This window comes from Oncorhynchus gorbuscha, linkage group LG26 (assembly GCF_021184085.1).
Source record: "Oncorhynchus gorbuscha isolate QuinsamMale2020 ecotype Even-year linkage group LG26, OgorEven_v1.0, whole genome shotgun sequence".
NCBI classification, from domain to species: domain Eukaryota; kingdom Metazoa; phylum Chordata; class Actinopteri; order Salmoniformes; family Salmonidae; genus Oncorhynchus; species Oncorhynchus gorbuscha.
The window spans coordinates 43,232,489-43,258,730 of record NC_060198.1 but is presented as its reverse complement, the minus strand read 5'-3'; the positions used below and the strand labels follow the sequence as shown (position 1 = coordinate 43,258,730).

General features: G+C 44.9%; 1 protein-coding gene across 4 annotated transcripts in view; it reads left to right on the top strand.

Moving 5' to 3' along the window:
• The first annotated feature begins 18,284 nt into the window (after nucleotides 1-18,284).
• Nucleotides 18,285-26,242, top strand: part of LOC124015610 (adhesion G protein-coupled receptor L1-like) — a 278,324-nt gene continuing 270,366 nt past the window's right edge. The window contains exons 1-2 of one of the 4 annotated variants that reach the window (XM_046330967.1): nucleotides 18,285-19,038; nucleotides 19,578-19,690. The gene's annotated coding sequence lies outside the window, so the exon portion shown is untranslated. Of the gene's footprint in view, nucleotides 19,691-26,242 lie in introns of all 4 variants that reach the window. The other 3 variants (XM_046330966.1, XM_046330965.1, XM_046330968.1) reach the window with 3 other exon arrangements.

Here is a 26,242-nt window from a genome sequence, read left to right as displayed (position 1 = left end):
GAAACGGCAAAGCTCTCAGTATAGTGATTCAGGTCTTTAGATGTTGTACACATGAAATTGTGTCATAACACTCTGTCTATTCTACAGGTAACTGTCAAAATAAAGGAAACACTTGAGTAAATGAGGGATACAAAGTATTTTGAAAGCATGGGGTGCTTCCACACAGGAAGTTCCAGACACTTGTAGAATCTGTGCCAAGGTGCATTGATGCTGTTCTGTGTCACGTCTAATCAAGGTGGGTGGAATCAGGCGCAGAGAGCAGATAGCGATATAAAGTTTATTCTCCGGTGAACAAAATAAACAAGGTCAACCCAAATACACACAGGGTGAAATTATCCAACACAGGATAACAGACTAACCGGAGAATAAGAAACACAATAACACCGACAGACGAAATGAATGACAAAATGAACAATCCCTCACAATACAAGGGCGGGACAACCTACATTATATACAGACACTAATTAACTAAACAACACACAGGTGAAACCAATCAGACAAAACCAACAGAAACACGAAAAGGGATCGGTAGTGGCTAGTAGGACGGTGACGACGACCGCCGAGCACCGCCTGAACGGGCAGGAGAGCCAACCTCGGTGGAAGTCGTGACAGTAACCCCCCTCCCGCAGCGAGCCGCCACCGTCCTCGAGGACGACCCGGAGGACGAGGTGCTGGACGATCCGGGTGGAGGCGGTGGAATTCTATCAGGAGGGAAGGGTCCAAAATGTCCCTCACTGGAACCCAGCATCTCTCCCTCGGGCCGTACCCCTCCCAGTTCACGAGGTACTGTAGGCCCCCCACCCGGCGTCTCGAATCCAGAATGCCTCGAACTGTATACGCTGGGGGCCCATCGATGTCCAGAGGGGGCGGAGGGACATCAGGCACCTCACCTTCTTGCAGGGGACCAGCCACCACCGGCCTGAGAAGAGACACATGAAACGAGGGGTTAATACGGTAATACCTAGGAAGTTGTAACCTATAACACACCTCATTTATTCTCCTCAGGACTTTGAACGGCCCCACACACTGCGGCCCCAGCTTCCGACAGGGCAGGTGGAGAGACAGGTTTCGGGTCGAGAGCCAGACCCTGTCCCCCGGTGCAAACACGGGGGTCTCACTGCGGTGCTGGTCAGCGCTCCTCTTTTGCCGTTCTCCCGCTAATCGTAATGAGTCCTGAACGGCTTTCCAGGTATCCTTGGAGCGCTGTACCCATTCCTCCACCGCAGGAGCCTCGGTCTGACTCTGATGCCATGGAGCCAGGACCGGCTGGTAACCTAACACATACTCAAAAGGAGACAAGTTAGTAGAGGAGTGGCGTAAGGAGTTCTGGGCTAGTTCGGCCCATGGAACATACCTTGCCCACTCACCAGGCCGGTCCCGACAACCGCAGAAACCTGCCCAAATCCTGGTTAACGCGCTCCACCTGCCCATTACTCTCGGGGTGAAAACCTGAGGTTAAGCTAAGCGAGACCCCCAGTCTCTCCATAAACGCCCTCCACACTCTGGACGTGAATTGGGGACCCCGATCAGAGACGATGTCCTCAGGCACCCCATAGTGCCGGAAGACATGGGTAAACAAAGCCTCAGCAGTCTGCAGGGCCGTAGGAAGACCGGGCAACGGAATGAGACGACAGGACTTTGAAAACTGATCCACAACGACCAGGATCGTAGTACTTCCCTGGGACGGGGGAAGGTCGGTAAGAAAATCCACCGATAAATGTGTCCACGGCCGTTGTGGAACGGGGAGGGGTTGTAATTTCCCTCTAGGTAGGTACCGAGGAGCCTTGCTCTGAGCACACACTGAGCAGGAAGAGACATAAAATCTCACGTCTTTAGCCAGTGTGGGCCACCAGTATCTCCCTCTCAGACTCTGCACTGTCCTCTTGATATCAGGATGACCCGAGGAGGGAAGAGTATGAGCCCACCTAATCAGCTTGTCCCGGACCACCCTCGGCACGTACTTGGTCCCTACTGGACAGTTAGGAGGAGCCGGCTCTGACCGTGAGGCCCTCTCTATCTCAGCGTCCACCTCCCATACCACCGGTGCCACGAGACATGACGGTGGAATGATGGGAGTTGGCTCTACTGACCGTTCCTCGGTATCATAGAGGCGAGACAGTGCGTCAGCTTTGGTGTTTTGGGAGCCTGGCCGAAATGTGAGGGTAAACTGGAACCTAGTAAAAAACATGGCCCATCTAGCCTGACGTGGATTTAGTCTCTTAGCTCGCCGGATGTACTCGAGATTACGATGGTCAGTCCAGATGAGAAAAGGGTATTTAGCCCCCTCAAGCCAATATCTCCACACCTCCAGAGCCTTGACTACAGCTAACAACTTCCGGTCCCCCACATCATAGTTTCGCTCCGCTGGGTTGAGCTTGCTCGAAAAGAAAGCACATGGGCGGAGTTTGGATGGCACGCCCGAGCGTTGGGACGGCACGGCTCCAACCCCAGCCTCGGACGCATCTACCTCCACTGTGAACGCTAAAGAGGGGTCCGGATGCGCCAACACGGGCGGATTGGTGAACAGCTCCTTCAGATGACTGAAAGCTCTGCCCGCCTCAACTGACCAGCGCAAGCGCACTGGTCCTCCCTTCAGCAGTGAGGTGATGGGAGCAGCCACCTGACCAAAACCCCGGATAAACCTCCGGTAGTAATTAGCAAACCCTAAAAACCACTGCACTTCTTTCACCGTGGTCGGAGTCGGCCAATTACGCATGGCTGTAACGCGATCATCCTCCATCACCACCCCGGAGGTGGAAATACGATACCCCAGGAAGGAAACGGACTGTTTGAAAAACTCACATTTCTCCGCCTTGCAATACAGGTCATGCTCCAGTAGTCGCCCAAGTACCTTACGCACCAGAGACACATGCTCCGCGCGTGTGGCAGAATAGATCAAGATGTCATCAATGTACACTACCACTCCCTGCCCGAGCAGGTCTCTGAGAATCTCATCTACGAAGGATTAGAAAACGGCTGGAGCATTCTTCAACCTGTATGGCATGATGCAGTACTCATAATGACCAGAAGTAGTACTAAATGCGGTTTTCCACTCATCTCCTCCCCGGATACGTACCAGATTATACGCGCTCCTCAGGTCCAGTTTTGTGAAGAATCGCGCCCCGTGAAATGATTCCATTGCCGTAGCGATGAGAGGTAGTGGGTAGCTAAACCCCACTGTGATGGAATTTAGACCTCTATAATCAATACACGGACACAGACCTCCATCCTTCTTCTTCACAAAAAAGAAGCTTGAGGAGACGGGTGATATGGAGGGCTGAATATACCCCTGTCCCAGCGATTCGGAAACATATGTTTCCATCGCAACTGTCTCCTCCTGGGACAATGGATACACGTGACTCCTAGGAAGTGCAGCGTTTTCCAGAAGGTTTATCGCGCAGTCCTCTCGACGATGAGGTGGTAATTGGGTCGCCTTCCCTTTACTGAAGGCGATAGCCAAATCGGCATATTCAGAGGGAATGCGCACGGTGGAAACTTGGTCTGGACTCTCCACCGTAGTCGCACCAACGGCAACTCCTATACACCTACCTGAACACTCCTCTGACCACCCCTTAAGAGCCCCCTGTCGCCAGAAAATCACCGGGTTGTGTTGAGCTAACCAGGGAACCCCCAACACCACTGGAAACGCAGGTGAATCTATAAGGAACAGGCTAATCTGCTCCTTATGATCACCCTGCGTTACCATGTCCAGCGGCACCGTAGCCTCCCTAATTACTCCTGACCCTAATGGTCGGCTATCTAAGGAGTGAAACGGGGAAAGGTCGATCTAACGACACCAGGGGAATCCCTAGCCTTAACGCAAGCCCACGATCCATAAAATTCCCAGCTGCGCCTGAATTAACTAGCGCCTTATGCTGTAGAGAGGGGGAAAACCCAGGGAAAGAAATCAATACAAACACATGACCGACAGGAAGCTCTGAATGAGTTTGGTGCTTACTCACCTGGGGTGATCGAACAGTGTTCCGCCTATCCTCCTGACTCCTAGACAAGTTCCTCCAGCACCGGTCGGATGTGTGCCCTCGTCGACCACAACTGGTGCAGGAGGACACTCTTCCTCCGGTCCCCCTCAAAGCCGTACCTCCTAATTCCATAGGGATAGGGGGGACTGGGGATTGGAAACGACAGGACCTGATCCGAACGCCCGCGAGCAGCCAGCAGGTTGTCGAGACGGATAGCCAGATCGATTAGTCCATCCAGTGTGAATGTGGTGTCGCGACATGCCAGCTCCCTGCGACGTCCTCCCTGAGACTACATCTAAAATTATCAATCAATGCCCTGTCGTTCCATCCTGCTCCTGCTGCCAAAGTCCTAAACTCTAGGGCAAAATCCTGTACGCTCCTCGTCTCCTGACGCAGGTGAAACAGCCGTTCACCCGCTGCCCGACCCTCGGGTGGATGGTCAAAACTCTGGGTAATTATCCTTAGCCGAGTCCGGACCATTCCACACTGCGTTGGCCCACTCGAGGGCTTGCCCAGTCAAGCAGGAGACGAGGGCGCACACGCTCTCCTCTCCAGAGGGAGCAGGACGCACGGTAGCCAGGTATAGTTCCAGCTGAAGGAGGAAACCCTGGCACCCAGCCGCCGATCCGTCAAACTCCCGTGGGAGCGTCAGCTGAAGAGCCCCAGAGCCAGATGTGGTCGCAGAAACAGGAGGTGCTGGAGAAGGGGTTGCTAGAGATGAGGTGGGGAGGCCACTCCTCTCCCATCAATCCATTCTCTCCATCATTTGGTCCATAGCAGAACCAATCCGGTGAAGCAAGCTGGTATGATGGAGGACCCTCTCTTTCATCGATGGGAGAGGAGACGCTGCTGCTCCTGCTGATTCCATGGTGGTGCGGGATTCTGTCACCTCTAATCAATGTGGGTGGAATCAGGCGCAGAGAGCAGATAGCGATATAAAGTTTATTCTCCGGTGAACAAAATAAACACGGTCAACCCAAATACACACAGGGTGAAATTATCCAACACAGGATAACAGACTAACCGGAGAATAAGAAACACAATAACACCGACAGATGAAATGACTGACAAAATAAACAATCCCGCACAAAACAAGGGCGGGACAACCTACATTATATACAGACACTAATTAACTAAACAACACACAGGTGAAACCAATCAGACAAAACCAACAGATACACGAAAAGGGATCGGTAGTGGCTAGTAGGACGGTGACGACGACCGCCGAGCACCGCCTGAACGGGCAGGAGAGCCAACCTCGGCGGAAGTCATGACATTTTGGCTCATGGTGGCCCAACACCCTATTAAGACACTTTATGTTGGTGTTTCCTTTATTATGGCAGTTCATTGTAACAGCAGGCTACAAGGAGAATGGAACAGCTGGACAGGGGAAATGGCTCTAGTAACGCAAAAGGGAATATAACATTATGGATAAAGTTTGGAATGACATATTTTCATGTGTACAACATCTAAAACCCTCTTAGGCCTCACTCCCCCTATCTGAGATATCTACTGCAGCCCTCATTCTCCACATACAACATCCGTTCTGCCAGTCACATTCTGTTAAAGGTCCCCAAAGCACACACATCCCTGGGTCGCTCCTCTTTTCAGTTTGCTGCAGCTAGCGACTGGAACGAGTGTCACCTTCGTTGTATGAGTGAGACCAAGGCGCAGCGTGAATGGAGTTCCACATATTTTTAATGAACTGAAACTCACCAAAACAAAACAACCAACAACTAAACGAAACGTGAAGCTACTGTTGTGCACTCAGGCACCTAACTGTAGACAAGATCCCACAAAACACAAAGGGGAAATGGCTGCCTAAATATGATCCCCAATCAGAGACAACGATAAACAGCTGTCTCTGATTGGGAACCATATCAGGCCAACATAGAAATACAAATACACCTAGATGACCCACCCAAGTCACCATCACGCCCCAACCAACACAGAGAAAAAACAGCTTACTATGGTCAGGGCGTGACAACGAGCTGCAACAAACACTCAAACTGGACAGTTATATTTCAATCTCTTCATTCAAAGACTCAATCACGGACACTCTTACTGACAGTTGTAGCTGCTTTGTGTGATGTATTGTTGTCTCTACCTTCTTGCCCTCTGTGCTGTTGACTTTGCCTAATAATGTTTGCACCATGTTTTTGTGTTGCTACCATGTTGTTGTCATGTTGTGTAGCTACCATGTTGTTGTCATGTTGTGTTGACACCTTGTTATGTTGTTGTTTTAGGTCTCTCTTTATGTAGTGTTGTGTGGAGTAAGTTTCTCAAAAACATGAAATCTAAAAAACGGTGTCTAGACCCTTCTATAACATGTCATTCACATCAAAAATAAAGATTTGGTGGTAAAAAATGCAACTTTAACCCTCTAAACCCCCCCTCCCCCGTTATAACAGTATACCTACAGTATACCTACTATAACCCTGCACTGCATTGCCTGCATTTCTGTGCATTTCTATCAACGACTTTCCTAATAATATACAAAGAACGTATGAAGCCTGTTAGTGCTACTGTTAGGTTGTCCTGTATGTTTGTGACATGTACATACACACCGAAAGAGACGCACCCCGTTGGAATTTCCCCAGATGGACCTTGCTCAAGGGCACAACAACCTGACTTGTTAATTGTTTATTCCATGTGTAACTCTGTGTTGTCTGTTCACACTGCTACGCTTTATCTTGGCCAGGACGCAGTTGCAAATGAGAACCTGTTCTCAACTAGCCTACCTGGTTAAATAAAGGTGTTCTCAACTAGCCTACCTGGTTAAATAAAGGTCTTCTCAACAAGCCTACCTGGTTAAATAAAGGTGTTCTCAACTAGCCTACCTGGTTAAATAAAGGTGTTCTCAACTAGCCTACCTGGTTAAATAAAGGTGTTCTCAACTAGCCTACCTGGTTAAATAAAGGTGTTCTCAACTAGCCTACCTGGTTAAATAAAGGTGTTCTCAACTAGCCTACCTGGTTAAATAAAGGTGTTCTCAACTAGCCTACCTGTTTAAATACCTGGTTAAATAAAGGTGTTCTCAACTAGCCTACCTGGTTAAATAAAGGTGTTCTCAACTAGCCTACCTGGTTAAATAAAGGTGTTCTCAACTAGCCTACCTGGTTAAATAAAGGTGTTCTCAACTAGCCTACCTGGTTAAATAAAGGTGTTCTCAACTAGCCTACCTGGTTAAATAAAGGTGTTCTCAACTAGCCTACCTGGTTAAATAAAGGTGTTCTCAACTAGCCTACCTGGTTAAATAAAGGTGTTCTCAACTAGCCTACCTGGTTAAATAAAGGTGTTCTCAACTAGCCTACCTGGTTAAATAAAGGTGTTCTCAACTAGCCTACCTGGTTAAATAAAGGTGTTCTCAGCCTACCTGGTTAAATAAAGGTGTTCTCAACTACCTGGTTAAATAAAGGTGTTCTCAACTAGCCTACCTGGTTAAATAAAGGTGTTCTCAACTAGCCTACCTGGTTAAATAAAGGTGTTCTCAACTAGCCTACCTGGTTAAATAAAGGTGTTCTCAACTAGCCTACCTGGTTAAATAAAGGTGTTCTCAACTAGCCTACCTGGTTAAATAAAGGTGAAATAAAAATGTATCAACAGAGTAAATATTTTACCATGAAATATGAAGTTAGTTCAGGGCTTATTTTTAATTGATCCTCCTGTAGCCATGTTGATGTAGTTACATTGTTTGCATAACTACTGCTAATGCACACTTTCCTGTGTAAAAACAGCTATGTAGGTTTTGACTGAGACTGAAGTATGGCTGGTACTACAGGCTTGTTCCGAGCATATGGAGCTATCCATGGTGCTGAAGCTGAGTTAGATGGAAAGATACTTATTCTGAAGGACAGTGTTTAGGCAATAGAGCTCTCCATGGTTCTTAAAGGTTATTCACCATGTTAGGTCCTCAGTGCTGAAGACTCCACTTATTAAAGCCTTGAGTCTGAATGCACCAAGTCAGACACAGACTGAGGCTTACCTTAGAAAACACAAGGTAAACAAGTTAATCTTATTATTCAGCATTACAAAGCTGTTATCTTTATTTACCATGCATAACTGAAAGCATATAAGGCTGTACTCTCCTAAAGTAATTTACATTACAGCATATGTTATCAATAGAGAAGAATGTTATGTGGTGGTGTGATATAATGTGGGTCATGAAACCATTTCAAACACCACCTTCAGTATATCAATACAGACACCAACTATTTTGAAGGGGGCTGTGGAATGTCTGAGTGTCACAGCCAATCAGGGATAATTACCAGAGGCCCTCGAGTTTCTCTCCTGACTTCTAATTGATTCTCGCTGTCAATCAACAAGTTGTTTCAGTTCACAATTGAACTGCAGAGAGACGATACAAGTCAGGCCAGTGGGATAATTGAGAGTAATTGAGCAAATTGCAGCTTGGAGAAGTTGGCTTAATCGGCACTCATACAATCTGTAGCATGCAGAAAGGAACCATGTGAACAGAGAGAGGAGTCAGATCTTAATAATAATGAACAAAACACAGCCTTTCATTTCTCCTCTCCACCCCGGAGGAAATGTCTCTTCATCTTATCTGAATGATCATCCTGTGTGCTGAATGTCTCCATTTCATGTTTATGGGAGAGGCACCTTTGATCTCTACACCCTCAGCTCTGCTCACTACACCAGCCTTGGGGCTTACGCAATTACATGGTCCAAGTCTTAGGAGCCCCAGGTGAAACAGAGGAGAGTTGTGTGTGTGTGTGTGTGTGGTGTGTGTGTGTGTGTGTGTGTGTGTGTGTGTGTGTGTGTGTGTGTGTGTGTGTGTGTGTGTGTGTGTGTGTGTGTGTGTGTGTGTGTGTGTGTGTGTGTGTGTGTGTGTGTGTGTGTGTGTGTGTGTGTGTGTGTGTGCGCGCAGGGACGTCCCTAGGGCAAAACATTTTAAGGGCCCTCTTCTTGGCCGCTTAGAGAAAAATGTTAGTTTTAAAGCTAATTTCCTGAAATTCTACACATTTTGATAGGGGGAGTAGAGAAAATGTTGCCGTTTTAAAGCAAGCTTTCTGCAAGTTTACACATTTTGCCATGGGGTAGAGAGACGTTTCATTCAATTCTACTCATTTTGCCATTTTATCCAGAGCAATTAGGCTGCCTTGCTCAAGGGCACAACAACCTAGTCTGCGCCGGGATTTGAATCATCAACCTTTCGGTTACTGGCCCAATGCTATTAACCACTAGGGGGCCCCTGGAGGTCAGGGCCACTGGGCACAAGCCCTGTAGTAATCATTCAGACATGATTACTATAAGTTTAGATAGCTGGCTAGACTTTTTAGCCAGTCTAAAAATTGTTAGCTGACATGGCTAATTGAATGACAGTCAGTGACTGACATAACAATAGAAAAACTGCTGATACACAACCACATTTTAATATTGCACTTTGTGTATTCTACTATTCTAACGCTCAACAGTAAATTGAGACCCCGACTGAGTTCCTAAAAATATTTATATACACTACCGGTCAAGTCCTCAACTGGCAGCTTCAGTAAATAGTTCCCGCAAAACACCAGTCTCAACGTCAACAGTGAAGAGGTGACTCCGGGATTCTGACCTTCTAGGCAGAGTTCTTCTGTCTGGTGTCTGTGTTATTTTGCCCATCTTAATCTTTTATTTTTACTGGCCAGTCTGAGATATGGATTTTTTCTTTTCAGCTCTGCCTCGAAGGCCAGCATCCCAGAGTCGCCTCTTCACTGTTGACATTGAGACTGGTGTTTTTCAGGTACTATTTAATGAATCTGCCAGTTGAGGACTTGTGAGGCACCTGTTTCTCAAACTAGACACTCTAATGTACTTGTCCTCTTGCTCAGTTGTGCACTATGGCCTCCCACTCCTCTTTCTATTCTGGTTAGAGCCAGTTGCACTGTTCTGTAAAGGGAGTACAGTACACAGCGTTGTATGAGATCTTCAGTTTCTTGGCAATTTCTCGCATGGAATAGCCTTCATTTCTCAGAACAAGAATAGACTGACAGATACTCAACTAGTCTAAAAAACGCCAGTTTTATTGCTTCTTTAGTCAGAACAACAGTTTTCAGCTCTACTAACATATTTGCAAAAGTGTTTTCTAATGATCAATTAGCCTTTTAAAATGATAAACTTGGATTACCTAACACAACGTGCCATTGGAGCGATGGTTGCTGATAATGGGCCTCTGTACGCCTATGTAGATATTCCATAAAAAATCTGCCATTTCCAGCTACAATAGTAATTTACTTAATAATGTCCACACTGTATTTCTGATCAATTTTATGTTATTTTAATGGACAAAAAAAATGTTGTTTTCTTTGAAAAACAAGGACATTTCTAAGTGACCCCAAACTTTTGAATGGTAGTGTATATACATAACTTTTTGGTCGAGGCCACCCAGTGGCTTGGGGCCCTAAGCAACCACTTATGTCTGGAGCCGGCCCTGTGTGTGTTTGTGACTGTCTGTGCTTGCATACAGTATATAATCACTCTTGTAGGTACAGTATGTCTATTTGGCTGTGGGTGTGTATGTGAGAGATAGAGTGTGTGAGTGTAGTATGTGTGTGTCCATACTTCATGGTTTGTGGGTCTTGCTTGTGGCAGCAGGGGAGGTGGGGGTGTTTTTGTCGTGGTGGGTGTGGGTGGGTAAAGCATGTGTGCATACATGCATCTTATTTCGTTTGCGTCTGTTCAAACTGCCTTCATTTATTGACTACATGTGTGTGGGGAGCCACTCTGTGCCATTGAAACGGTGGAATAATCCATATGGTTTCCTCACTAAGTGCATGTGTACTTTTCTGTATTAGCAACACATGTACATAATGCCTTTATGTACCTCTTTCTTACAGTCACATGACTAGTGGCCTCATGGGTGGAATGTTATTCATTCTTATGTATTATAATTTCTACAACATCAAAACATATGAAAATCCGGTGTTTCTATGTCAAACAGTTTTGTTATATTTCAGTCTTCTGTGATGTGTTATAAAGCGTAATTTGGGGATTCAAACTCAAAATATAATATATTTCAGCTCTCTATCTGACATGGTACAGGTGTCCTCTTTTTGAAAGCCCATAACCATGTGTGTGAGGTGTATACTTTTGTTTCATAGTAGATTTGTTTTATGACGACCAAGAAACAGTGTGTGGGCCTGATTTAGCCCACTGCAGTTAAAGGTTATAGCAGTGTAAGTGTTTCCGTTCGTTTACAATACAGACGCAGCACATGTAAGACAGGGGCAGGAAGACGGACCCTCAATTTGGTTTCTCATCATCTCCCCCTCCCCTCCCCCCCCTTTCTCATACTCTCCCCATCCTCAAGAGCTACTTACCTTCCACCACTTTGAAAAAAGGAAAACATTCACTGTGCAATTTACATTTCCATATGCTGCCAGTGGCGCCAGGGAGAGTGGATAATTGGGCTAAATGCGGTGACGGTGAGAGAGGGATAGAGAGAAGGCCATCTGAAAAAAAGAGCCATTACTGGGGGGGTTTGCTTTCCCCCCTCCACCACTCGTCATTTTACCATCCTGCTCTCAACCACTTGTGCAGCTGAAATGTACCTTGGCCTCCCACCCTCTCTCTCTCTTTCACTCCCTCAGTCTCACTCTCTACTTCCATCCCCCAGCGCACACCTCCCTATACCCGCTCTCTCTCTATCTCTCCCTTCCTCTCTCTCGCCCTCCCTCTCTTTCTCTCCCGCTCTCTATCCATCCCTCTATTTCTCCCTCCAGCTCTCTCTATCCCTCTCTGTCACTCCCTCCCTCTCTGTCTCTCCCTCCCTCTCTGTATCCCTCTCTCCCTCCCTCTCTGTCTCTCCCGCTCTCTATCCATCCCTCTATCTCTCCCTCCAGCTCTCTCTATCCCTCTCTGTCAATCCCTCCCTCTCTGTATCTACATCCATCTCTCTATCCCTCTCTATCTCTCCCTCCAGCTCTCTCTATCCCTCTCTATCTCTCCCTCCAGCTCTCTCTATCCCTCTCTGTCACTCCCTCCCTCTCTGTATCTCCCTCCCTCTCTCTCTCTCCCTCCAGCTCTCTCTATCCCTTTCTATCCCTCCCTCCAACTCTCTATCCCTCTCTATCCCTCCCTCCAGCTCTCTATCCCTCTCTGTCACTCCCTCCCTCTCTCTATCCCTCTCTATCTCTCCCTCCAGCTCTCTCTATTCCTCTCTATCTCTCCCTCCAGCTCTCTCTATCCCTCTCTATCTCTCCCTCCAGCTCTCTCTATCCCTCTCTATCTCTCCCTCCAGCTCTCTCTATCCCTCTCTATCTCTCCCTCCAGCTCTCTCTATCTCTCCCTCCAGCTCTCTCTATCCCTCTCTATCTCTCCCTCCAGCTCTCTCTATCCCTCTCTATCTCTCCCTCCAGCTCTCTCTATCCCTCTCTATCTCTCCCTCTAGCTCTCTCTATCCCTCTCTATCTCTCCCTCCAGCTCTCTCTATCCCTCTCTATCTCTCCCTCCAGCTCTCTCTATCCCTCTCTATCTCTCCCTCCAGCTCTCTCTATCCCTCTCCATCTCTCTATCCCTCTCTGTCTCTCCCTCTCTGTCTCTCCAGGGTGCTGGCCATCTTAATCTTGTATTTTTAATGGCCAGTCTGAGATATGGCTTTTTCTTTGCATCTCTGCCTATAAAACCAGCATCCCGGAGTCGCCTCTTCACCGTTGACGTTGAGACTGGTGTTTTGCGGGTACTATTTAATGAAGCTGCCAGTTGAGGACTTGTGAGGCACCTGTTTCTCAAACTAGACACTCTAATATACTTGTCCTCTTGCTCAGTTGTGGGGCCCCCCACCGGGGCCTCCCACTCCTCCTTCTATTCTGGTTAGAGCCAGTTTGCACTGTTCTGTGAAGGGAGTAGTACACATCGTTGTACGAGATCTTCAGTTTCTTGGCAATTTATCACATGGAATAGCCTTCATTTCTCAGAACACGAATTTCAGAAGAAAGTTCTTTGTTTCTGGCCATTGTGAGCCTGTAATCGAACCCACACATGCTGACGCTCCAGATACTCAACTAGACTAAAGAAGGCCAGTTTAATTGCTTATTTTATCAGTACAACAGTTTTCAGCTGGGCTAACATATTTGCAAAAGGGTTTTCTAATGATCAATTAGCTAACATAACGTGCCATTGGAACACAGGAGTGATGGTGGCTGATATTGGGCCTTTGTACGTCTACGTTGATATTCCATTCAAAATCAGCCGTTTCCAGCTACAATAGTCATTTACAACATTAACAATGTCTACACTGTATTTCTGATCAATTTTATGTTATTTTAATGGACAAAAAATGAGCTTTTCTTTAAACTGACCCCAAACTTTTGAATGGTAGTGTATATATATAATTTTTTGGTCGAGGCCACCCAGTGGCTTGGGGCCCTACGCAAACACTTATGTCTGGAGCCGGCCTTGTGTGTGTTTGTGACTGTGTGTGCTTGCATACAGTATATAATCTCCCTCTCTGTATCTCCCCCTCCCTCTCTCTCTCTCCTACTCTGTATCTCCCTCTCTTTATCCCACTCTCTCGCTCTGTCTCTCCCTTTCTCTATCTCTCCCTCCACCTCTGTCTCTCCCTCTCTGTCTATCCATCTGTCGCTCTCTCTCTCTCTCTCTCTCTCCTTCCAACTATGTCTCTCTGGCTCTACCTCTATCCATCTCTGACTCTCCCTCCCTCTCTCTATTCCTATCTGTCTCTCCTCTCTCTCTTCCTCCCTCTCTGTCTCTCCCTCCCTCTCTATCTCTCCCTCATCCATATTCATCCATCGTCTCTTCCTCTCCCCATGTCACCCACAGCATGGCGTTAATACACCAATTAGCCCTGAGAAGAGATAATAGACTATTTCATATTGCAATCGAGAGAGAGAGAGAGAGAGAGAGAGAGAGAGAGAGAGAGAGAGAGAGAGAGAGAGAGAGAGAGAGAGAGAGAGAGAGAGAGAGAGAGAGAGAGAGAGAGAGAGAGAGAGAGAGAGAGAGAGAGAGAGAGAGAGAGAGAGAGAGAGATGGGTCTCTCTTTATGGATGTGGCCTGTGAAAACACTGTAACGGAGTAGCGTTTGTTGTGAAGATCCAGCCAATGGACGGTGGGTGCGCGATGAGAAAAGAGCATCAGCGGTCACGGGGTGTGGGATGAAAGGTGTGGGTGTTACACCAACACTTTGGTGGTTAATGAAACCATAAGCCTGTTTGGCTTTGTCCTGCTGCTCACAGTGGTGGTCGAGCCTTTCACAGCCCATTCAAATGCCACGCACTTGTTCCCTACAAAGAAGTAGCCTCAGTAATTATATCTTAAGCTAAAACTTGTCTCACCCTCTTTATTTACCTCAGGGAGAGATTCAAATGTCACCTCTGATTGATGTGAACAACTAATACAGAACTATTCATAATGCAGTGGTTTTTGGGGGATGAAAATGAGAACGTGACATAAAACGTTTAAACATTTAACAAGTGTAGCTGTTCATCTAATCCTGAAAAACTAATAAACAGACAGAAAACAGCATACAAAACAAGAAAATATGTATATGCATGTTGCTAGTAACACTGTAAAAACACTGTAATACCATGTTATTACATAGTAACATAGTAACACTACTATGGAATGATAAATAGTAGTATAAGAATGGTACTGTGATTGCAAGTCGGGGTCACGACTCCACACAGGGGAAGTGCAGTAGGGTCACGACTCCACACAGGGGAAGTGCAGTAGGGTCACGACTCCACACAGGGGAAGTGCAGTAGGGTCACAACTCCACACAGGGGAAGTGCAGTAGGGTCACAAGTGCAACATTTAAAAATATATATTTTATGGGACAATATACCAAAAACAAATGCTTTTGAAAAAGATTATTTGAAAAATACAACTTTATTATAAAGTCAGTGTATTTTTTTGTTCTCTTAATTTTGATAAGAGATATGAAAATGTAGGCTAATGAAGTAAAGCTTATTTGTTGATAATAAAATCTAAATGTAGATATTTTAAGGTTGTTTCATTAGATGTTAAATGTGGGATGTGATGAACTGACAGAAATTCTATCCCCAAAAAAGGGGGTCCCCAGAAATTCTGGTGAAAAAAAGGGGGTCCCCAGAAATTCTGGTGAAAAAAAGGGGGTCCCCAGAAATTCTGGTGAAAAAAATGGGGTCCCCAGAAATTCTGGTGAAAAAAAGGGGGTCCCCAGAAATTCTGGTGATAAAAAGGGGGTCCCCAGAAATTCTGGTGATAAAAAGGGGGTCCCCAGAAATTCTGGTGATAAAAAGGGGGTCCCCAGAAATTCTGGTGATAAAAAGGGGGTCCCCAGAAATTCTGGTGATAAAAAGGGGGTCCCCAGAAATTCTGGTGAAAAAAAGGGGGTCCCCAGAAATTCTGGTGATAAAAAGGGGGTCCCCAGAAATTCTGGTGATAAAAAGGGGGTCCCCAGAAATTCTGGTGATAAAAAGGGGGTCCCCAGAAATTCTGGTGATAAAAAGGGGGTCCCCAGAAATTCTGGTGAAAAAAAGGGGGTCCCCAGAAATTCTGGTGATAAAAAGGGGGTCCCCAGAAATTCTGGTGATAAAAAGGGGGTCCCCGCTGAAAAAAACGTTTGTTTACCACGGCAATAGAGTGACCATTTGTGTCATTATGCAATGGTCCTTATTTTGTAATAACAAAAAGCTCACTCCAATGGATTGCTTTAATATAAATTGACACATTACTTTGACAATTGCCTTGCTATCTACAGTACCTTATATCAAAGTATGTCATAAAGAAGTGGTTGTAGTGGAGGTGCTAGTATTTGTCAGTCGTTAGCTGAGCTAGATATAGTGTACTAGTAATAGCAATAAGTGCCCACTGCTGTAATAACACAATAATAGTAGTAAAGACATTAACATGGTGTTGTGTGATTTCTTTGAACGACACCGAGCATTAACTGAATAACACGTGTTTGCTGATTCATGGCTCGCTACAGTACATTACACTACCATAGCTGACACAGCTTCAATCTCTCCCATGTATATACAGCTGTGTGACTGTCTGATTCATGGCTCGCTACAGTACATTACACTACCATAGGTGACACAGCTTCAATCTCTCCCATGTATATACAGCTGTGTGACTGTCTGATTCATGGCTCGCTACAGTACATTACACTACCATAGGTGACACAGCTTCAATCTCTCCCATGTATATACAGCTGTGTGACTGTCTGATTCATGGCTCGCTACAGTACATTACACTACCATAGGTGACACAGCTTCAATCTCTCCCATGTATATACAGCTGTGTGACTGTCTGATTCATGGCTCGCTACAGTACATTACACTACCATAGGTGACACAGCTTCAATCTCTCCCATGTATATACAGCTGTGTGACTGTCTGATTCATGGCTCGCTACAGTACATTACACTACCATAGGTGACACAGCTTCAATATCTCCCATGTATATACAGCTGTGTGACTGTCTGATTCATGGCTCGCTGCAGTACATTACACTACCATAGGTGACACAGCTTCAATCTCTCCCATGTATATACAGCTGTGTGACTGTCTGATTCATGGCTCGCTGCAGTACATTACACTACCATAGGTGACACAGCTTCAATCTCTCCCATGTATATACAGCTGTGTGACTGTCTGATTTATGGCTCGCTACAGTACATTACACTACCATAGGTGACACAGCTTCAATATCTCCCATGTATATACAGCTGTGTGACTGTCTGATTCATGGCTCGCTGCAGTACATTACACTACCATAGGTGACACAGCTTCAATCTCTCCCATGTATATACAGCTGTGTGGCTGTCTGCAGAAATCTACTGTGACATTTGATCTTGAAAAAGCTGGGGAGGCTTGCTTTCACATAATGATGCAATGCAAATGACATTGTATAGTCTTTATTGGAGGCAAGAATCAGATGAGCTGGTCCATGAAAGTCAGTCAGAGATGGAGCCTTCAGAGGGCGGCGCAATCAGGAAGAGAACCATAAAAATAGAACGATTAGAATGAAGTTCCCTTTTCAAGTCATTGAGGCCATGGCGGTACTGTTTTAGCAATGCTATTTCTATGGACAGAACAGTGGCCCTAGCATGGAAGAGGTGGATAGTTATCATCCTGCACACCTACAGACTATAGACCAAAAGCTATTGCAATGCAATTGAATTGGAACTGAAGTTAGACCTGTTTGGCCCCTACAAATGCATGGGTTACATAATGGATCAATCTACTGTCTATTTGACAAAAAGCCTTCCTTTAGTTAGTTGTATAATGTCTCAGATATGGGTCAGATTGATTCACGTCCAAACCCACTGCTGTCAAAGTAATCCGCTCCAATTCCATCAGGTGGTTTGAAATATTCTAGAACTAATGTAATAATGTAATGTTACCCTTTGCAAGGAATTGTTTTCCTTTTCAGTCATGTGTCATTTGAATAAACTATGGAGGGTGCTGCTGCAAATGAAATGGATGCAGGGTAGGTCTACTCCCACAAAAAGGTCATATTCAAACACCTTACAGTCTGTTGTTTGTTTTTGTACTGTGTGAGACATCCTGAGCTGCCCGCCAGCAGTTTCATACTGTGTGTACCCTCTAATGAGCGAAGACGTTTAGTAAAGCCACATGGAACCAATGTGGACATCTGTCCAGACACTGGTCTCAGAATGGAGGACCTACCAGCTGATATGAACAACAGAGAGCTATGGCATGCCACTGTCCAGCACATTGCGTCACCATGAGCAAGTAAAGCAAGGGAGCCTATAGGCTACTAATTGTCAGCAGATCACTTTAAATGAAGGCCTACTTTATAGCGGCGTTGTTATGCAATGTAATAGTTTATAGATGATCCAGTATAACATATTTTATAAATCAGTAGTTATAACTCATTGGTTGACATTGGGATTGTAATGTTGATGTTTAACACATAGTTCGCTGATGTGGCTGATTTCTAAACTATGTAAACGAGTCACGCATAGTCTACTACTAGGTCTACTAGCCTTCACCATCCCTTTATAAAGTACAGACCAAGACTGTGTTAGGCCTGGCATTGGTTTCATTTGGAACCAGGAGACAAAATATCCTAATAGTGTATTGGACAGCATGCAATGTGATTCGCGTAATATAACGAATCTGACTGCAGTTTTATAGGGGGACTTGGGTGTCGGCTTCGGCTATTATTATACAAAAGACTTGCCGTTCCTGTTACCGTCCTGAGCGCCTTCACTAGGGAGCGGCATCACGCGGTGAAACAATAATCCTTCACCAATGCTGCTTCCCTCGACGTCCTTTTCAACGAGGCACTCGTGTAAACGAACATACATAGCTTACCCTGTGTCCTTCTCACCTTTCCTATGTCTTCTCTCTGCTTCCTCCCATGCCACGACCATAAACCCGAACACGTAGTCTAGGATACGTAGTCTGCACGTAAATGAATAACAAGATGAGAATCACAACCCTGAAATAACATTTATGTTTCTGCGTGCGCGGTGGCGCCTGTCTATAGGGACCAAACGTCGACTATGGAATCTAATTATCGCCTCGAGGACTCCACCTGAAATATAGACTTCTCGGTGGAGATTTCGCGATTTTAATAAACAACATATGCGCGACGCTGAATGCTACGCGGTGAACAGCCAGATGCGCGCCTCGCCTGCCAGTCTGTCATCACAGGCAACGACATATGACATTTGCATCACAGGAAAGATGAACTAGCTAAACTTGCTTGCTTTTGTGGGGAAAAAAATGCCATTGTGTTTGGTTATTGAAATATGAGCTAAACGCTCTGCAGAACTATTAGTCGTTATTTTGTAGCCGCGTGATAGCCTTTCAATTTAACATCAATTATCTGTCAATAAATAACCTTAGCCTACCCGTTGACATCGCTCAGGAAGTTCGCCTCAGCTGTGGGGCACCATTAATCTATGAATATTCGCACACAATCATTTGGAATCTTTAGTTCATTCATGCAAAATGTGTGAGAATAGACTACTTGAATGTTCTTGAGTGCGTGGAAGTCCTCTGTAGGCTACCAGCGACAGACATTTCGACATAGGCTACTGACAGAGGAGACAGAACGACTGCTATTTTCTACGTGGCATGAGTCGGTAAAGGAACCTTTGATATTTGTGTTTTGGTTCCAGGTTTGATATATCTGCATTGAGAGTCAACAATTGTGGATAGCCTATAATGGAATTTCTTAACCACCGACATTAGAACCGCATCGGTCCTTCAACACAAGGTATTTAGCCATTGAAGCCTAAAATATTTAGGAAGACATCCAAAGAGATACGTTTTGCAATGGCAAATTGAAAACGGCTTATCTACAACCATTTCAAACGGACTGCGCAGCACACATTTATGTGCTAGGCTAGAGACGTTATTGCCTATTATGGAAAACTGGGACCGCCTTTACGCGCCTAAACGAAATAATGTCTTAAAATGAGGCAAGGTCGCATTACTATTTATTCTGATACGCATATGGGTATAATTCCATGAGCATACACATGATATGAGGGATACGCCGCCACTGTTTTTGTCATTTTTAACCGGCAGGATTTTCCCCGTTTCATTTGCAGTGGTTGTTTTGAAGATGGTAGGTTATTAGCAGGTTATTAATTGTTTATCTTTATGCATCCGCGCGAAGAAGGACCAAGAAATGACAAACGACGGATAACCACACGAGAAGGAGACAGTGAAAAGAAGGAAGAATGAATGAGATATACTGAGGAACGAAGGAAGGAGATTGGAGGAATCAAGGTAGGACACGAAGCAAGGTTTTTAATGTTATAGACCATGTAGCCAATTTGGGTCTACGGGATGCTGCACTGAATGTGACGGTGGAATCTGTCTGTCACCACGGGCAGAGAGGTGGAGAGGTGTGTAACGAGCTTTATTTATTGATATTTTATGCTTGGATATATGTGGAGTATGTTTACGATGCGTCAACAACAGTTGCTTCATGATTAAAACGTGTGGTTATATTGTGTGTACACTCGTGTTTGACTAAGCGGACATTAGTAGGTAATTTATATTGGACATAATGTCTGAAGTGCAACGTGCAATGCATAACTAATTAAATTGACCATTGTTAAATTTAATTAATGTTAAGCACACTGAATGTTATTTAGCCTCAATCTCTCTGAAATAGAAAACGGTGGACTAGTCTATACAACTAGTCTATACTACATTGTACAACGTTCTGTTGATATCTATGATTATGCGCAAAATCACTTCCACGACAGCTATTTGGCTTGAATTTGACTGCCGGTGTCCGACACTGGTAATGGAAGAGGACTTGGGCCATTCACGGGCTTGACGTGTACGCAGATGACATGGGAAGAAAAGCGAGCCAGCTTCCTTAATACATTTAATGTATGAGTGAGCGATGAACTGTCGTGGTAAGCTTGCCTGGACGAATTGCCTGGCTTGGAGCGCCCTATACGAGCCCAACCACCCATGAAGAAAAAACGAGCGTATGTGAAAGAAAAATGCGATGAAGAGACAGAGGCAGCATAAGCGGTGTGATGTACTACCTCCCTCCATCTATTTCCCCATTTCCAGCAGCAGCACAGTAGCAGGTCGTCTCACGGAGAGACACCTTTTATCATTTAAGGGCTCATTGCGTGTTATACAAGAAAATCCGCATTAGAGCGCAGGAGAGCTCAAAAGTGAACTGCTCGCCCGTCCCCAATGTGTGGGACTAAAGCATTAATCCCCGACCTCGTTAAACCGCAGCCCAGCCTATACACCACACACTTCATATTCCATATTAACATATTCGCTACTGAATAGGCCTATACTTTACAGATCTTTTTAGGGTAAGGGCACAGAGGAAATGGAACCCCCCAACTAACATAATACAAACAAAATAATTGAAACAGCCACTCAGTTTTTCTTGCCTACATCAGCACATGCCAAAGTTAGTTTTGGACTGGTCCATTTTCTGGATCTTAATGTCCACTCCACACATATGCAGAGAAGTAGCAGGTATTGTACCATTCTTACAAGAGGCCCATAACAGGCTCACTGGAATTAAAATCCCTTTACATGTTAAAGTGGTTATTTTGTGCGTTCAAGAAGCCTCTGGCATCCTTCTAGAAATGGTTGAAAGCCAAACATTCTCTCTGCTTGAAGACTTGACAGAAGGATTTATGCGTCTCTGTCTGCGTGTCACATCACCATCAGAAAAATGATTCTTGGATTTCAGTGGGATGATTAATAGTCAGGCGTTAGCATGGTATTAATGATACCCCCATGTTGTAATATGGTGGTAATCAGAAGTGGATTTATATCACTGAAATCATTTCGATAGCGTTTTGGCGGTTGGCGTAATAGAAGCCATATGTAATATGTGAAGAGTCAAATATTCACATGTACCGAAGAAATCATTTGCATCCAAACCTACATGAAAATATAGCCATGTTTATATTCAATCCATATTCTAGCTCTTACACACACACACACCAATTTTTCATACAAATAACACTAGTGGCTCCTACGGTCCTCTCTATATTTCCCTAGCAACGTCCACCCTGTTCAGCATATCAATTGGTTCATCCCCCAAAGCTACTCATGAGGCTGACTAAATGGATATGTTAATACAAACGAAGTCAAGTGACGCTCATACAAATTCCTCCACAAACAACCCAGGACACAACACAGTGCCCTGTGGAACACCTGCTGCATCGTATAGTCCATTGAGCTGCTATTCATCATTTACAAAAATCGTACTTACAGTGCCTTCAGAAACTATTCATACCCCTTGACTTATTCCACATTTTGTTGTGTTACAGACTGAATTCAAAATGGATGCAAACAAAAGCTCACCCATAATACCCCATAATGACAAAGTGAAAACATGTTTTTAGACATTTTTGTAAATGCATTGAAAATGAAATACAGAAATATCTCATTTACAAAAGTATACACACCCCTAGAATCAATAATTTGTAAAAGCACCTTTAGTAGTGATTACAGCTGTGAGTGTTTCTGGGTATGTTTCTACGAGCTTTGCACACCTGGATTGTACAATATTTGCACATCATTCTTTAAAAAATTCTTCAAGCTCTATCAAGTTGTTTGTTGATAGCCATGGCTAGGCAGCCATTTTCTAGTTGTGTCACTGCTCGACTGAGGGACCTTACAGATAATTGTATGTGTGGGGTACAGAGATTAGGTAATAAACACACAGTTATTGCACACAGAGTGAGTCCATGCAACTTATTATGTAACTTGTTTAGCACATTTTTACTACTGAACTTATTTAGTCTTGCCATAACAAAGGGGTTGACTTGTTATTGACTCAAGAGTTTTTAGCTTTTCATTTGTAATTAATTTGTAAACATTTCTAAAAACATAATTCTACTTTGACATTATTGGGTATTGTGTGTAGGCCAGTGACACAACATTTTAATTTAATCCATTTTAAATTCAGACAGTTATACGACAACATGTAATATTCCATAAAATAAGCAAAAACGTCAATTTGAGTGTGTAGCCTGAATTCATGATTAGCCAGCCTGCTCCGGTCCATTCCATTGCATTAGGTTGAGGTGTTCACTGATGGATACAGACAGACTGCGTGGCACCATGCATTTTTCATAGTGCCTCTCATGTGATGTGCATGGGCACTGGCTAGTAATCTTTATACCTTTTTAAATAACGTCTCACGTGTCTATGCAAGGATGGGTTTTTTCTCACTCGTCTGACCTACAATCTGGCTATCTATCATGTGCTGTATTTTACATTTCTCATTTTTTTCTGTCTCTCTCTACTTTATCTGTCTCTCTTTGTCTCTCTCTGTCTCTCTGTCTGTTTCTCTCTGCTTTCTCTCTCTGTCTCTCTGTCTGTTTCTCTCTGCATTCTCTCTCTGTCTCTCTCTCTCTTTCTCTCTCTGTCTCTCTCTCTTTCTCTCTGTCTGTTTCTCTCTCTGTCTCTCTCTCTTTCTCTCTGTCTCTCTCTCTCTGTGTCTCTCTCTGTCTCTCTCTGTCTCTCTCTGTCTCTCTCTCTGTCTCTCTCTGTCTCTCTCTGTCTCTCTCTGTCTCTCTCTCTGTCTCTCTCTCTGTCTCTTTCTCCCTGCTTTCTCTCTGTATCTTTCTCTCTGCTTTCTCTCTCTGCTTTCTCTCTCTCTTTCTCTCTCTCTCTCTCTCTCTCTCTCTCTCTCTCTCTCTCTCTCTCTCTCTCTCTCTCTCTCTCTCTCTCTCTCTCTCTCTCTCTCTCTCTCTCTCTCTCTCTCTCTGCTCTCCCTCTCTCCCTCTCTCTCTCTCTCTGCTTTCTCCCCCCCCCTCTCTCTCTCTCTCTGTCTCTTTCTCTCTGCTTTCTCTCTGTCTCTCTTAGTCTCTTTCTCTCTGCTTTCTCTCTCTGCTTTCTCTGTCTCTCTCCCTCTCCCTCTCTCTCTCTCCCTTTCTCTCTCTCTCTGTCTCTCTCTTTGTCTCTTTCTCTCTGCTTTCTCTCTCTCTCTTTCTCTCTACTTTCTCTCTCTGCTTCTCTCTCTCTCTCTCTCTCTCTCTCTCTCTCTCTCTCTCTCTCTCTCTCTCTCTCTCTCTCTCTCTCTCTCTCTCTCTCTCTCTTTTTCTCTCTCTCTCTTTCTCTCTCTCTCTCTCTCTGCTTTCTCTCTCTCTCTGCTCTCTCTCTCTCTCTCTCTCTCTCCCTGCTTTCTCTGTCTCCCCCCCCTCTGTGTCTCTTTCTCTCTGCTTTTTCTCTCTGTCTCTCTTAGTCTCTTTCTCTCTGCTTTCTCTCTCTGCTTTCTCTGTCTCTCTCCCTCTCCCTCTCTCTCTCTCCCTTTCTCTCTCTCTCTGCTTTCTCTGTCTCTGTCTCTGTCTCGCTCTCTCTCTCTCTGCTTTCTCTCTCTCTCTCCCTCTCTCTCTCTCTCTGCTTTCTCTGTCTCCCCCCCTCTCTGCTTTCTCTCTCTGCTTTCTCTCTCTCTCTCCCTCTCTCCCTCTCTCTCTACTCTCTCATCCTGCTCTCCCACTGGTCAGGGTGTTTACCTGCTGTTGGCAGCTTGTGCTGGCTGGTTATTTACCAGCCGTGTAGAGTGATAAGGTTTCTTCTGACAGGGAAAGCCATTATGATTCTAATGACAGTTATTGTGGCGGATCGGAGACAGAGTTGATTGGCAACTTTGTATGTGTTTCAGCACCCTAAAAACACGGAAAGACAAGAACGCTTTAAAACAGCTGTCGCGAAAGTAATTATTGTAATTGATTGTGCCCTATCATGTTTTTTTTCTTCAAAATTGCATCTGTAATTAGTTTTTCTTATTTTTGTATTTGACAAGATTACACTTTGCAGGGTGGAGGTGTTAATGCATGTTTCTGAGTGATTGGACAGAAGAAGGGGAGAAAGAGAGAGAGAGTTGGTGAGCGGAGGAGAGAGAGAGGTACACAATGGGCAACAAGCAGAAATTGTCTGGGTTGTTGTGCGGAGGCACAAAGGCGACGGGAACAGGGCGTCCCAGTCAAGGCTGTTCAGGGCTGGAGCTCAGTCAGGGCCTTTGTGTTGTGAAGTGTTGCTGGGTGAATGTGTCTCTGAATGTAGCAGCCTGTAACTGCAGCATCCCAGGGCCACTGCCTTTACGAGTCACACAGGCCCTCCTTCATCTGGAACAGGGGCGAGGGCTGGGAGGGGGGATTAAACCTCACCCCATCATCCCTCTATCCTGCATATCCTTGAGCCACCCTCATTTATAACATGACCAGAGAGCATCAGTCAGGAGGACTGTTTTTCATACATGGGTTGGGCTGTAGAATTAGCCTGATGGGTCCATGTAGCAACACAGTGGATTGTTTGCCCTCCGTATTTGGGTTGTGTCTATCGACTGTGAAGGGGCTTGGTTTACAGCTGTGAAAAGACTCAAAGAGGCCCAATCAATGGACCACTCAGCCACCCAAGCAACTCATTTGGATCTGCCCAGGTTTACAGTAGTGTGTGTGTCTGTGTCTGTGTGTGTGTGTGTGTGTGTGTGTGTGTGTGTGTGTGTGTGTGTGTGTGTGTGTGTGTGTGTGTGTGTGTGTGTGTGTGTGTGTGTGTGTGTGTGTGTGTGTGTGTGTGTGTGTGTCTGTGTGTGTGTGTGTGTGTGTGTGTGTGTGTGTGTGTGTGTGTGTGTGTGTGTGTGTGTGTGTGTGTGTGTGTGTGTGTGTGTGTGTGTGTGTGTGTGTGTGTGTGTGTGTGTGTGTGTGTGGATTGGCTCCAAATTGGCGTGGCGCTCTGGTAAGTCACACCAGTCCTAACAACCACCCTGCAACCTGCTGCCCACAATGGCAGACTGATTGCCCTTTTCAACATGCTTGATTATTCCATTCATACTGGGAAAGAAAAGTACAAATGTAGCCAGACTAGGGTCTCAACAATTGCCGTTGTATATCCAGCATCATAGCACTCCCCGCCTCGGCCCTTAGTGTTCAGCACAGCATCAGTCTATTCCAACCTCCCTCTCCATTATTTCACTGTTCAAATATATTTACATTCGTAAGATGCTGTTCTTGAAAAAGAGTTGGAGGTCCATAGTGGCCATTTTGAAACACAATGAAAGTACAGCAGTTAAGAATAATGATACTGTATACGAAAATATCTTAGTCCTGCTGGTTGCAATACATGTTATTATAGGATTATGAAATCTGTTATGGAAGGTGTTTTTTATTCAAGGAACTGCCAGAGCTATAGGTGCTCTTTACTTAAAGCTGCAATCAGCAGTTGAAACAATAACAAAGCAAATTCCCCGTCCCTGTTTTGGTAAAAAGCTGAGGGATGGGACTGGAGAAATCTTACCACTCCCAAATTCATAGATAGAGCTTTGGATTCAATGACTGACATCATAACACATGTGTAGTTTTAACCATGTTTTGAGCTTATATAGTGTTTGTTTACATTTCATTTGTTTACAAACAGAGTAAAACAAGCATATATTTTGGGGACTTCTGATGGGGTATGACAGTTGAACTAAGCTTATGAGGAATTTATAAATGATATTCTTCAATAATCAATGGGTACATGTCATGGATTTCTACCCCCCAAAATGTATGTATCAACTGCAGATTGCTCCTTTAAAGTAAAAAAGTATGACTCTTATATACTGAACAACAATATAAACGTAACATGCAACATGCAACTCACCCAATGGGGAGCCAGGCCCAGCCAATCAGAATCCATTTTTCCCCATGAAAGGGCTTTACTACAGACAGAAATACTCCTCAGAACTATCCCTTTTAGAATAATGAAGAGGATTCAGAACACATTTTTTCCACTTGTTTCCATTTCCCCATGTCTCTCCATGTATTTCCTCCTAAGACAGTGAGAGGGAAGAGACATTCC